Genomic DNA, 13998 nt, shown 5'->3' on the forward strand with positions numbered 1-13998 from the left:
AATGAGCTGGGTTCAGTGGCGTGCGCCTGTTAACTCCAGCTACTCTGGACCCTGTGGCAGGAGAATCACTGGAACCTGGGAGGCGGAACTTGCAGTGAGCTGAGATCACACCACTGCACTTCAGCCTGAGCTACAGAGTGAGACTTCGTCTCAAAAAAAAAACAAAAAAAAACAAAAAAAAACTACCACGCTGCTTGGTAAGGATCTTGTGAGGTCAGAGTCCTAGTCATGCCAGGTGGTTACTGTTGATGATCCCCGCCCACCCTGGGCTCTCACCACCTCAGGGCCCTGGGTCTTGCGGCTGCCTCTGCCTGAGAAACACTTGTCCCTACTGTACCCCAACCCCTGCCTCCCCCCACCAATTCTGCTTCTAGTCCGTCTGCCCCCCTAGAAGGTGAACAAACACCTGATGGACTTCTGTTTCCACTGTTGAGTCCTCAGTGTGCCTGGTGTCCTGGGAGAGAGGTCGCCCCTCGCCCCAAACCAGGTCAAACAGGAGACTATCATGTGAGCAGATCCAGACACTGGCCCCTACAGATGCCCCTATCCTGGCTCTCAGCCTGGGCAGGGTCTGTGCCAGGTGCTGGCTGGAGGCTGGATGAGATGACCAGATAGCCTGCCACACTGATGTCCTTCACTGGGAGCCTCAGTTCCTCTCAGCCACCCTTTCCCCAGGCTCCCAGCCACTTCCCCTTGTGGATTCCGGGCAGACTTCGTTCACCCGGTTCACTGGAGCCAGGCCACCTGAAGTCAACTTCCCTCCCTCCTCAGCCTCCCCAGGAGTGACCTGTACCCCAGTCCATCCTGCTCCACCCCTCATGGCCTCCATTCCCCCTTCTCCCTCTACCCATTCCATCCCTGCTGGCCCCCACAAGAGGATGGGTCCAGGTTTTGGGGGTTCTGAAGTAAACAACATGGGACCCATCCTTAAAGAATACAAAAAGCAATGCAAAATTATGTGAAGAGTCCACCGCCCCCTTGAGCAATGGCAGCTCTGGGGCTGAGGAAAGTCAGGGCAGGGGATGCCACGCACTGCTGCCCCATCCCCGGGGCCTGGTCAGGCAGGAGGGGGCCTTTCCTGACCCTGAATCGCTTGGAGGCAGACCCTCCTCCTGAGCACCATCTGGTAGGGACCCTCTACTCCTGCCCCAGCCCCCATGACAGCCTTGGACCCTTCGGTTCCTGCTGCTGGGACATCCCTTCCCTTTGATCTCAGCCCAAGCAAAACTGCCTCTAGCACCATTCCGGGTGCCCTAAGCAGCCCTTCCCAGCTTTGGCCTTAGTTATTGCCGGTCAGGCCTGGGGTGAGGTGTGGGTGTGAGGTCTTGGCCCCTGAATCTTCAGGGTCATATCTGGGGCCTGCCCTGAGAAATTGCACAACCTGTCAGCTGAAGGAAACCACAGCCCTGGTTTTGTTTTCTCATCTCTGAAATGGGGAAGCTCTCCTGCAGGCAGTGCCCAGGCCCAGGGTAGACAAAGGGTTTCCATGCCACAGACGGGGCAGCTGCTGGAGCTCCTACACAGTGGGACACGCGAAGGGCGCCTGCTGTGTGACCTGGGGCCCACGACAGTCACTGGATGCCTCTGCAGAAGCGGGTGACTGCCTCTATTCTAGAAGATTCTACCGAGGCCTGGCTCAGTGCCTGGCTTGTGTGTGTGCCATCTAGATCAAGCATTATTATGCTAATGATCATATCCAAAAACTCAGCTCAAGCATTATTATGTTAATGATCTTATCCGCCCCCCTCTCCCCCCTAAAGAAAAAGAACTAGGCAGCTCAAGGCCGCTTCTGTGGGTGTGGCTGGTGGTCACTTCAAAACAGTTGGGTTTGCAAAATAACCCGGGGAGAAGTTACAGAGCTTAAGAAATCCCCCAAGTTCCCATGATCCTTGCTTCCCTTTCCAGTCGCCCTTGGTGCCCTGTACTTCACTGTGGTACTGGACAGAAGAGCTGTGTTTTCCAGGAAGACTCGGCCAGGCCGTGTTTCGGGTCTCTGGATTCAGGTCCCAGGAGTCCTGACCAGAGAGCAGGTATGCGGGTGTGGGGAAGGACTGCAGGGGACTCAGGTCCACACCGACCCTGGGTCAGGTGATCCACATAGGAATATAAACAGGGACTGAACCTCAGAAAACAATGGCTGGGCCAGGTGCAGTGGCTTACGCCTATAATCCTAGTACTCTGGGAGGCCGAGGCAGGTGAAGTTTGAGACCCAGCCTGGGCAAAATGGCAAAACCTCACATCTACAAAAAAAAAAAAATGGCCGAGTGTGGCGGGACCTACCTGTAGTCCCAACTACTAGGGAAGCTGAGGTGGGAGGATCGCTTGCACCTGGGAGGTCAAGGCTGCAGTGAGCCGTGAGTCCCACTGGACTCCGGCCTGGGGGACGGAATGAGACCCTATCTCAGAAAAACAAAAGGGGGGCCGGCAGGTTAGAGCAGCTGGTCGTGTATTGCCAGTTTACTGACAGTGACTCCAGAGCTGAGTGAGAACTGGGCGCATGGCACATTGTTGGGATATCTGAGGCCTGAAGGCGCTGATGAGCAGCCACCAGGTCAGCAAGTGCGGGCTGGGTGGGGCCCGCGGTTCCAACAAACACTACGAAGTCCGCTCCTGTGGCTTCGGCCACCTCCCCCAACTCCCCGGGTCCTCCAGCCTGTGGGGTGCGAAAAACACCACTTCCCGGACCCCTCGAGGAACCCCGGGCCACCAGGGCCTCCCTGCACTGCCAACCTTGGGATCCCAGGCGCACACCCGAGGCCGGTGGTGGGCGTGCAAGGCGCACCCGGCCGCTAGAGGTGGGCGTGAGGCCAAGCGCGATTCCCCCAGGCGCAGGGCCGCCCTCCCCGCCTCGACGGACAGCCCCGAGGGAGCGCAGCGCTGCCGCAGCTGCTCCAAGATTCGGTCCCCAAATCCGGCTCGGTCCCCAAATCCGGCTCGGTCCACACCGTGTCACAGCCCAGTAATTAGGGAATCAGCGGCGGGCGGGGCCGGCTCTCGCGGGGCACCTGCGCTCCCCTGAGCCGGCCCACGTGGTCCGGGAAGTCCCGCCCGCGGTGGCGGTGAGTGGGGGCGGGACGCCGGCCAAGGGCTGGGGTCAGAAGGTCGGGGGAGCCTAGGCGTAGACGTGACGGGCGAACCGGGAGGCGCCCTCCGGACGCGGCAGGTGAGTGGGGACGGGAGCCGCGGGCCGCCCTCCTCGGGGCGCCGACCCCTGCCTGCCCGAGTCGCGGACGCCCGCCTCGGTCCCCGCTGCCCGCCTCCGCTCCCGGGCCACCGCTCTCCACCGCGGTTCGCCCCTCCTCCCCGCCGCCCGCCCCTTCCCCGCCACGTCCGCCGCCTCCCGCCCGCGCGGGGTATCCCGGCGCGAGTGGGACCGGGCGGACCCGCGGGACGACCCACGTGAGCGGCGGCGCGGCAGGGCGCGTGCGTGGAGGGTGCGCCTGCGCACTGGGCGGGCGCGGCCCGCGTTGCTGGTCGGCGGCGCCGGCGCCGGGGTCCGGGCGGCCATGGGGCAACGGGCGGCCGGGGCGCCCGGGGCCAGGTAGCGACGGCAGGCGGCGGCGGGGCGGCGGGGCCTGCGGGTTCGGTCCGGCATGTAGACGCCCCCGCAGGCGCCCGCGGCGGCGAACGGTGAGTGAGCAGCCCCGGCCCGCCGTCCGCCTGGGGTCGCCCGCCGCCTGGGGTCATCGCTGCCCGGGAGCGCGCGGCCGGGCGGGGAGACACCGGGCCGGCCCTGCCCATCTGGCCTGCGGAGGACGCCGTGGAAGCGCTGCCGGGCCGCCGCTCGGTCCTGAACGGGGCGCCAGCACGGCCCAGGGCGAGGCTCGGCCTTGGGGACGGGTCTGAGGGAGGCCGCTGTCCGGCCTGGCTCTCCCGGGCGGAGAAGGTGGGGCCGTCCAGCCCGGACCGCGCTCGTCGGTCGCCGCTGCGTGGGCGGCCAGGCCCTCGGTGTCCGCCTTCCGTGAGTGGTTTCAGCAAGCAGGAGGGGTCTTTGACTCGTGAAAGCTTAGAGGGGCCCACACCTAGTGGGAAAGTAGGAATAAAGGGTTCTATACAGCAGTATTGGCGTGGGATTCTCTAAATAAACACATCTTTGATTTAGTGCCCAGTACTTGCCAGAAAATTCCAATAGTCTATGGTGATGTTCCTACAGGCGGCTGCCGTCCAGTAGCCCAGATGTCAGCACCGGCCTTGAGCTCTAGGTCATCGTTTTCTTTCTTAATTGTGGGAACAGGGCGTGCCCAGCTCCCAAGGCCTGGTGGAGTTTTCCTTCCCAGGCCAAGGACCACCCCAGCCCTCCCATTCCTCCTCCCGAAGCAATGGAATTCCTTTTGGCTTCAATTCTGAGTAACAAGTTATTTTTCCTTTCTTGTTTGGAACACACTAAGTTTTACATTCAAAAGTTCATTATTCTTGGCTCTTGACGGGAATACATTTCAAAACTCTTCCTGTGTTCCACGTCTCTCTGACCGCCTTAGTTGGCCTGAAACTGGCATGTTTGCCTTAATAAGTTTTATTTTTCCCCTTCTTATGTCATCTGGTCTAAGAAGTAAGTTACTTTAACATCTTGTTAGATAATTCCCTTCAAGTACTGAAATTCCCTTGAACATTGTCCTCCCAAGCCTCTGGAAATTTCTTGCCCGCTTGGAACTTCCGTGTATGGCCTGTTTGTTCTCAGCAATGGCTTCACGGGGACTTTTGCAGCCACTTCATGGCGTTAGCACGCTGGTTCGAAGCTACTTGAAGAATCACAGGTGCCACCGCAGTACCCAACAAAATAGCTTCATCATTTGGAGGTGTCCCCTCGAGGTGTTTCTGTGTGTATATGTGTGTGTGTGTGTTAGAAACAGGGCCTCACTGTGTCCCCCAGGCGTGTTTATAGTGGCATGATTATAGCTCACTGTAACCTCAAATTCCTGGGCTCAATTGATCCTCCCACCTCAGCCTCCTGAGTAGCTGGAATTACAGGCCTGCACCACCACACCTAGCTGATTTATACAATTTTTGTAGAGATAGAGTCTCACTGTGTTGTCCAGGCTGGTCTCAAACTCCTGGCCTCAAGATATCCTTCTGCCTCCACTTCCCAAAGTGCTGATCTTACAGAGGTGAGCCACTTTGACCAGTAGTTTTGTGTTTTGTTTTTTTTTCCAGACGGAGTCTAGCTCTGTCACCCAGGCTGGAGTGCAGTGGCACAATCTCGGCTCACTGCAGCCTCCACCTCCCGGGTTCAAGCGATTCTGCTGCCTCAGCCTCCCAAGTAGCTGGGATTATAGGCGCCCACCACCATGCCCAGCTGATTTTTGTATTTTTAGTAGAGACGGGGTTTCACTGTGTTGGCCAGGCTGGTCTGGAATTCCTGACCTCATGATCCGCCCACCTCGGCCCCCCAAAGTGCCAGGATTACAGGTATGAGCCACTATGCCCGGCCTCACTTTGACCAGTCTTTTTGTTTGTTTTCTTTGAATTCAGAGATGGGTTTATGTTGCTTGAGTCAGTTGGCAGCCTGCTGTTTGGTTCCAAACCAGCATTTTCTTCCTGAAACAACTGCTGTAAGCAGTTAGATTTCCAGGCTAGCACAAAATCCTGTTTGATTCATAAATGCTCATAGTGAGGGTGTCCCAGAAAGTTAGCCAAGTCAAGAGCAGTTCTTGTGAAGTGGAGGCGGTGAGCAAATAGAGGGAAAGTGGCGCTTGTGATGAAAACAGAAAACAATAGTTCATTGTATTGAGCTTCCCACTTGAGGAAATGTAGGTCTCACTTGGAGAATTAAGAGGCAGGTGGATGTTTGTGGGAGTTGACGGCCCTGCATCTGGATTACCTCCAGTCTGCAGGTGTGTTAGGATAACAGCAAGAGGGATCGTTGAGCACACAAGCCCAGCACCTGCGGGGAGGCCGTGTCCTGGCAGGAAGGTGCAGGGCCTTCTCCAGCAGCTCCACTTTCTAGTCCATATATACCTGTTGACAGTCACCGCCCGGCTTCAACCGTTCTGGACAAGCGGATGTCAGTAATGCTTTAGCTCGTAACCCCAGGATTTCATTTCTACTCTCTGTGCTGGTGGCTTATCATTTGCAGTCTTTCCTGGCCCACAGTTGGAAAGGTTCAGGCATGGGAATGGGGAAGTGAATAAAATGTGTGTTCTTCAGACAGATGGTGAAAAGTGTTCAGCGAAAAGGCGAAATAGAGCCAGGCGGGATGTGAGGATGCCACGCAAACTTTGTGCAACTGGAGAGGTGGGGTGGTGCCTGGCCTCACCATTCAGAACTGCACAGACCCCTGTTTTCCTCATCTCCTAAGTGGGTGGAGCCACATCTAAAGAAAGCCCCCTTCAGACCTGTAATCTGCTTAGGTTTAATGAGGTCACAGGGTCAAGCCCTGTGGTCACATGGCTGTAGCGCTTTCCAGAAAGTCTTTCTCAATTTATATACTGCCAGTGTGCATGCCAGCACTGGGCATTATTTACTGGGGGGAGATGAGATGGGTAATTTAGTGGGCAGTAAGTTTTTTCCAACTCATGGTTAACTGAGGTTGAGTGTTTCCGCATTTCTGTTACTAAATAAATTTTCCTTTTTCATTTAGTGTTTCAACAAATATTGATTGAGTTCTTACATGGGAACGAACTCATGCATATTATGTTTGTATTTGCGTGTGTGTGACTTTTGTTCATGTTCTTTGCACATTTATTTCTTGGCATCTTAATGTTTTCCTTGCCACTTTGTGTAAGTTCGTTATGAATATTTTCTTATTGTGCTCTAGTACTGTTTTCTAATAAAACTTCCTAATACAGAGGTTTTTTGTTTTGTTTTTTGTTTTTTTTTTCCTGAGGTGGGGTCTCACTCTGTCACCCAGGCTGGAGGGCAGTGGCATGATCTCGGCTCACTGCAACCTCTGCCGCCTGAGTTCAAGCGATTCTCCTGCCTCAGCCTCCTGAGTAGCTGGGATTATAGGTGCCTGCCACCGCGCCCAGCTAATTTTTTTGTATTTTTAGTAGAGACGGGGTTTCACCATCTTGGCCAGGCTGTTATTGAACTCCTGGCCTCATGATCTGCCCTCCTCGGCCTCCCAAAGTGCTGGGATCACAGTCGTGAGCCACCGTGCCCGCCCTACAAAGGTTTTTTAAAATTAGATTCATGCTATGAGGAATTTGAATGCATTTTGGTGCAGCTAGCATCATGTGTCCTTTTAAAACCATTAACATCTCAAACAAACGAATTAAATGTCAGTCCTGATTCGCTGTTGTCAAAAAATACACTGGTGGTTGGGCCCAGTGGCTCACGCCTGTAATCCCAGCACTTTGGGAGGCCAAGGCAGGTGGATCATCTGAGGTCGGGAGTTTGAGACCAGCCTGACCAACATGGAGAAACCCCTCCATGTTGAAGAATTAAGAGGCAGGTCTCCACTAAAAAATACGAAATTAGCTGGGAGTGGTGGCGCGCGCCTGTAGTCCCAGCTACTCGGGAGGCTGAGGCAGGAGAACCTGGGAGGCAGAGTTTGCGGTGAGCCGAGATCACACCGCTGCTCTCCAGCCTGGACAACATCAGTGAAGCTCTATCTCCAAAAAAAAAAAAAAAACAAAACAAAACTGGTTATGGTATTGGAGATGCCTATTAAATATGTGTGTGTGTGTGTGTATATATATATATGTGCGTATATATATACACACACACATACATAAGTGAAGATAATTGTTTAAAGTTGGTTTTAATATTATTTTATAAATTATCTTACTGCTTAGTCATCAAATTGATCTTCGCAAATAAATATGAACAGAGCTTCTCGGCTGGGTGCAGTGGCTTATGCCTGTAATCCCAGTGCTTTGGGAGGTCAATGCAGGAGGATCACCAGAGCCCAGGAGTTCAAGATCAGCCCGTTCGATGTAACAAGACCCTGTCTCTACAAAAATTTTAAAAATTAGCCAGACGTAGTGGCACATGCCTGTAGTCTTAGCTACATGGGAGGATCCCTTGAGCCTGGGAGATTGAGGCTGCAGTAAGCTGTAATTGCACCACTACACTCCAAGACCCTGCCTCTCAGTCTCAGTCTCTCAGTCTGTCTCTCAGTCTCAGTCTCTCTCTGTCTCTGTCTCTCAGTCTCAGTCTCTCAGTCTGTCTCTCAGTCTCTCTCTCTCTCTCTCTCTGTCTCTGTCTCTCTCTCACACACACACACACACAAACACACACAAAGTAGAGCTTCTAGGTAATGTAGCAGTAATAAGAATACATTTTTTAACATTTTGTAATTTTGAATGATTTTTTTTATTAATATTTTTGTATATTAAACAAAACATCTTGCTGTGTTGCCCAGGCTGGTCTCCAACTCCTGACTTCAAGTGATACCCCTGCTTCGGCCTCTGAAAGTGCTGGGATTACAGATGTGAGCCACTGTGCCTGACCTTTATTAACTGTTTATTTTGAAATAATCTGCTGGGTGCAGTGGCTCACGCCTGTAATCCCAGCACTTTGGAAGGCCAAGGTGGGCGAATCACCTGAGGTCGGGAGTTCGAGACCAGTCCGGCCAATGTGGTGAAACCCCATCTCTACTTAAAATACCAAAATTAGCCAGGTGTGGTGGCAGGCACCTATAATCCCAGCTACACGGGAGGCTGAGGCAGGAGAAGTGCTTGAACCCTGGAGGCGGAGGTTCCCAGTGAGCTGAGATTGTGCCACTGCACTCCAACCTGGGGGACAAGAACGAGATTTCGTCTGGGGGAAAAAAAGAAAAAGAAATAATCATAGACTAGTTCACGGGAAGTTGTAAAAATAGTACAGAGAGACACCTGTCCCCTTCACCAGCTCCCTCTCTGTTAACATCTTTTTTTTTTTTTTTTTTTTGAGACGGAGTTTGGCTCTTGTTGCCCAGGCTGGAGTGCAATGGCATGATCTGATCTCGGCTCGCTGCAACCTCCACCTCCCAAGTTCAAGTGATTCTCCTGCCTCAGCCTCCCGAGTAGCTGGGATTACAGGGGCCCGCCACCAAGCCAGGCTAATTTTTTGTATTTTTAGTAGAGATGGGATTTCTGCATGTTGGTCAGGCTGGTCTCAAACTCACAACCTCAGGTGATCATCCTGCGTCAGCCTCCCAAAGTGCTGGGATTACAGGCCTGAGCCACCATGCTGGCCCTTGTGTTAACATCTTACACCTCCATACACCTCCATAGTACAATATTAAAACCAGGGAATTGAAATACTGCTAACTGAACTGTAGACCTTATTCAAGTTTCACCAGTTTTACATGTGTGTATATGTGTGTGGCTCTATGCAGTGTTACCTCATAAATTAATTATATAACCACCACCACTAGCAAGACCCAGAACTGGTCTTGAACTCCAGAACTCAAGCGATCCTCCTGCCTCGGCCTCCCAAAGTGCTGGGATTACAGGCATGAGCCACCACACCCAGCTGTATTTTAATTTTCTGAACAGTGTTTTGGCTAGGCACAGTGGCTCACGCCTGTAATCCAAGCTCTCGCCTGTAATCCAAGCACTTTGGGATGCTGAGGTGGAGAGATTGCTTGAACCCAGGAGTTCGAGGTCAGCCTGGGCAGCATGGCAAAACTTCATCTCTACAAAAAAATACAAAAATTAGTCAGGCATGGTGGCACATGCTTGTAGTCCCAGGTACTCAGGAGGCTGAGGTGGGGGATTGAGCCCAGTAGGTAGAGGCTCCAGTGAGCCATGATTGCACCCCTGTTCTCCAGCCTGGAGACAGAGTAAGACCCTGCCTAAAACAGAAAAAAAAACAAAGATCGGTGTTCCATTAAGTATAAAAGATTTTAAACACCACTAAGACTTTTTCCAGCTGGGTGCGGTCGCTCACGCCTGTAATCCCAACACTTTGGAAGGCCAAGGTGGGAGGATCACTTGAGCCCAGGAGTTCGAAACCAGCCTGTACAACATAAGGAGACCCCATCTCCACCCCAAAAAAACAAAAAACAAAAAAAAATTAGCTAGGTGTGGTGGTGCATGTCTGTAATCCCAGCTACTTGGGAGGCTGAAGTGAGAGGATTGCTTGAGCCTGGGAGGTTGAGGCTGCAGTGAGCTGAGATCACACCACTGTACTCCAGCCTGGGCAACAGTGGGAGATCCTGTCTCACAAAAAAAAAGAAAGAAAAAAGCCAGGCATGGTGGCTCACGCCTATAATCCTAGAACTTTGGAAGGCCGAGGTGGGCAGATCACAGGGTCAGGAGTTAACCCCGTCTCTACTGAAAATTACAAAGCATAAGCCAGGCATGGTAGCGGACGCCTGTAATCCCAGCTGCTCGGGAGGCTGAGGCTGGAGAATCACCTGAACCCAGGAGGCGGAGGTTGCATTGAGCTGAGATTATGCCTTTGCACTCCAGCCCGGGCAATAGTGTGAGACTCTGTCTCCAAAAAAAAAGAAAAAAAAAAATTCCAATGCTTTCTTCTAAAAAGTTTTGTAGTTTTAGTCCTCACATTTAGGTCTATAATCCATTTTGAGTTAATATTTGTATTTAGTATGAGGAAGTGGTTGGGCTTCATTCTTTTAGACATGGCTGTCCAGTTGCTGAGAACTATTGGGTGAAAAGATTATCCTCCCCCATGTTGAATCACCTCAGCACCTGTCAAAAATCCATTGACTGCATGTGTATGGGGGTCTGTGGCGTCTGCCTCTGGGCTGGCTGTCCTGTTTCCTTGATGTGTATGTCCGTTTTGACACTACCACGCTGTCGGGTTCCCATAGTTTTTCAACAAGTCGTGAACTTAGCCGTCCATGTTTGTTCTTGTTCAGTTTTTTTAGCTGGTCTAGATACTTTACATTTTTATGTGAATTTGATCAGCTTGTCCTTTCCTTTAGAAATCCTGCTTGGATTTTGATAGTTCTGTTTGGATAACATTTGTAGATCAATTTGATGAGATCTAAGATCTTTTTTTTTTTTTTTTTTTTTTTTTTTTTGAGACGGAGTCTCGCTCTGTCGCCCAGGCTGGAGTGCAGTGGCCGGATCTCAGCTCACTGCAAGCTCCGCCTCCCGGGTTTACGCCATTCTCCTGCCTCAGCCTCCGGAGTAGCTGGAACTACAGGCGCCCGCCACCTCGCCCGGCTAGTTTTTTGTATTTTTTATAGAGGCGGGGTTTCACCGTGTTAGCCAGGATGGTCTCGATCTCCTGACCTCGTGATCCGCCCGTCTCGGCCTCCCAAAGTGCTGGGATCACAGGCTTGAGCCACCGCGCCCGGCCGAGATCTAAGATCTTAATATTGAGTCCTCCAATCCATGAACGTGGTGTGTCTCTCCATTTATTTAGATTTCCTTTGATCTCTGTCAGCAGTATATTGTAGTTTTCAGTCTGCAGTTCTTACGTGTCTTTTGTCAGATATATCCCTACATGTTTTATATTTTTAATGATATTATAAATCATTTATTTTTTTAAAGACGAAATTTCACTCTTGTTACCAGGGCTGCAGTGCAATCGCAGCTCACTGCAACCTCCACCTCTCAGGTTCAAGTGATTCTCCTGCCCCAGCCTCCCAGATAGCTGGGATTACAGGTGTGTGCCACCATGCCTACCTAATTTTTTTTTTTTTTTTGAGACAGAGTCTCGCTGTCACCCAGGCTGGAGTGCAGTGGCGCGATCTCAGCTCACTGCAAGCTCTGCCTCCTGGGTTCACACCATTCTCCTGCCTCAACCTTCCGAGTAGCTGGGACCACAGGTACCGCCACCACGCCCGGCTAATTTTTTGTGGTTTTGGTAGAGACAGGGTTTCACCATGTTAGCCAGGATGGTCTTGATCTCCTGACCTCGTGATCCGCCTGCCTCAGCCTCCCAAAGTGCTGGGATTACAGGCGTGAGCCACTGTGCCTGGCCCAATTTTTTATATTTAGTAGAGATGAGGTTTCACCATGTTGGTCAGGCTAATCACAAACTCCTGACCTCAGATGATCCACCCACTTCGGCCTCCCAAAGTGTTGGGATTACAGGCGTGAGTCACCACACCCGGCCATAAATTATAGTGTTATTTATTTATTTTTTTTTTGAAAGAGAGTCTTGCTCTGTCATCCAGGCTGAGGTGCAGTTGTGGGTTCTCTGCTCACTGCAACCTCCACCTCCCGGGTTCATGCCATTCTCCTGCCTCAGTCTCCCAAGTAACTGGGACTACAGGCACCCGCCACCAAGCCTGGCTAAATTTTTATATTTTTAGTAGACACAGAGTTTCACCATGTTAGCCAGGATGGTCTCAATTTCCTGTTGTCTGTTGCTAGTATATAGAAATACAATTGATTTTTGTGTATTGAAATTGCCTTCTGAAACCTTGCTAATAAACTCACTTATTTATGTTTTTCTACATAGAAATGTCATGTCATCTGCAAGTACAACTTCACTTGTTCCTTTTCTTACTTTGTTTAACAGACCTACTTTCTATGCCAAACTTTTTCTGTCACTGTACCTTTTACTTTTTTCTTATGTTATTGCACTGGCTGTGGCCTCTAGTATAGTCCTGAATAGGAGTAATTATACCAGATGTATTTTTGTAGGTTCTGGTTTTCATTGAATTTGTCATAGTTTTTTTTTTTTTTTAATTGAGGCAGAGTCTCACTCTGTCACCCAGGCTGGAGTGAGTGGTGCAATCTCAGCTCACTGCACCCTCTGCCTCACGGGTTCAAGCAATTCTCCTGTTCTCTTACCTCAGCCTCCTGCATAGCTGGAATTAAGGTGCCTACCACCACTCCGGGCTAATTTTTTTGTTTCTGTTTTTGTTTTTGTTTTTTTGAGTGCTGGGATTACAGGCAAGAGCCACCGTTCCCGGCCATTTTTTTGTATTTCTGGTCTTAATCTCCTGACCTCAAATGATCCACCCACCTCGGCCTCCCAAAGTACTGGGATTACAGGTGTGAACCACCATGTCTGGCCGAATTTTTCAAGTATTTGGATAAAACACTGGTATGTCTTTTTTTTTTTTTTTTTAGGCAGAGTCTCGCGCTGTCGCCCAGGCTGGAGTGCAGTGGCACAATCTCAGCTAACTGCAAGCTCCACCTCCTGGGTTCACGCCATTCTCCTGCCTCAGCCTCCCAAGTAGCTGGGACTACAGGCGCCTGCAACCACTCGTGGCTAATTTTTTGTATTTTTAGTAGAGACGGAGTTTCACCGTGTTAGCTAGGATGGTCTCGATCTCCTGACCTCGTGATCCGCCCGCCTCGGCCTCCCAAAGTGCTGGGATTACAGGCGTGAGCCACGGCCTCCAACCTAAACACTGGTATGTCTTTTTTTCTTTTTTCTTTTTCTTTTTTATTTTCCCATTTGAGATGGAGTCTTGCTCTGTCACCCAGGCTAGAGTGCAGTGGCACGATCTCAGCTCACTGCAACCTCCGTCTCCCAACTTCAAGGAATTCTCATGCCTCACCCTCTCCAGCAGCTGGAATTACAGACACGCGCCGCTACACCCGGCTAATTTTTTTTTTTTTTTCTTTTTTTGAGACAGAGTCTTGCTCTGTCTCCAGGCTGGTGCAATCATGGCTAACTGCAACTTCTGCCTCCTGGGTTCAAGCAATTCTCCTGCCTTAGCCTCCCGAGTAGCTGGGATTTACAGGTGCCTGCCACTGCGCCCAGCTACCTTTGTATTTTTTTTTAGTAGAGACAGGGTTTCGCCTTGTTGGCCAGGCTGATCACAAACACCTGACCTCAGGTGATCCACCCACCTCGGCCTCCCAAAGTGCTGGGATTACCAGCTTGAACCATCGCACCCAGCCTGTATTTTTTTTTTTTTTTTTGAGATGGAGTTTGCTCTGTCGCCCAGGCTGGAGTGCAGTGGCGTGATCTTGGCTCACTGCAAGCTCTGCCTCCCGGGTTCATGCCATTCTCCTGCCTCAGCCTCTCGAGTAGCTGGGACTATAGGCGCCCGCCACCACGCCCAGCAAATTTTTTTTAGTAGAGACGGGGTTTCACCGTGTAGCCAGGATGGTCTTGATCTCCTGACCTCGTGATCTGCCCACCTCGGCCTCCCAAAGTGCTGGGATTACAGGCGTGAGCCATCGTGCCCAGCCCAGC

General features: G+C 51.6%; 1 protein-coding gene across 26 annotated transcripts in view; it reads left to right on the top strand.

The window, feature by feature from the left end:
- The first annotated feature begins 1903 nt into the window (after window positions 1–1903).
- The window catches only part of NADK (NAD kinase), a 30530-nt gene continuing 18435 nt past the window's right edge, over window positions 1904–13998 (top strand). For 4 of the 26 annotated variants that reach the window (XR_012427526.1, XR_012427530.1, XM_045388385.3 and 1 more), the window contains exon 1: window positions 3097–3163. The gene's annotated coding sequence lies outside the window, so the exon portion shown is untranslated. Of the gene's footprint in view, window positions 2031–3096; window positions 3164–3449; window positions 3631–3817; window positions 3962–5010; window positions 5106–5151; window positions 5407–12920; window positions 13208–13998 lie in introns of those variants that run through there. The other 22 variants (XR_012427521.1, XM_045388372.3, XM_074023346.1 and 19 more) reach the window with 13 other exon arrangements.

Source organism: Macaca fascicularis, chromosome 1, assembly GCF_037993035.2.
Source record: "Macaca fascicularis isolate 582-1 chromosome 1, T2T-MFA8v1.1".
Lineage (NCBI taxonomy): Eukaryota > Metazoa > Chordata > Mammalia > Primates > Cercopithecidae > Macaca > Macaca fascicularis.